This window comes from Bison bison, unplaced genomic scaffold (assembly GCF_000754665.1).
Source record: "Bison bison bison isolate TAMUID 2011002044 unplaced genomic scaffold, Bison_UMD1.0 scf7180017864341, whole genome shotgun sequence".
NCBI classification, from domain to species: Eukaryota; Metazoa; Chordata; class Mammalia; order Artiodactyla; family Bovidae; genus Bison; species Bison bison.
Genome location: NW_011494913.1, coordinates 6,837,230 through 6,837,635, shown reverse-complemented (window position 1 = coordinate 6,837,635; position 406 = coordinate 6,837,230).

Here is a 406-nt window from a genome sequence, read left to right as displayed (position 1 = left end):
AGCAATAAATGCTGGAGAGGATGTGGGGAAAAGGGAACCTTCTTACACTGTTGGTGGGAATGCAAACTAGTACAGCCACTATGGAGAACAGTGTGGAGATTCCTTAAAAAACTGGAAATAGAACTGCCATATGACCCAGCCATCCCACTGCTGGGCATACACACCAAGGAAACCAGAATTGAAAGAGACACGTGTACCCCAATGTTCATCGCAGCACTGTTTATAATAGCCAGAACATGGAAGCAACCTAGGTGTCCATCAGCGGATGAATGGATAAGAAAGCAGTGGTACATATACACAATGGAGTATTACTCAGCCATTAAAAAGAATATGTTTGAATCAGTTCTAATGAGGTGGTTGAAACTGGAGCCTATTATACAGAGTGAAGTAAGCCAGAAGGAAAAAC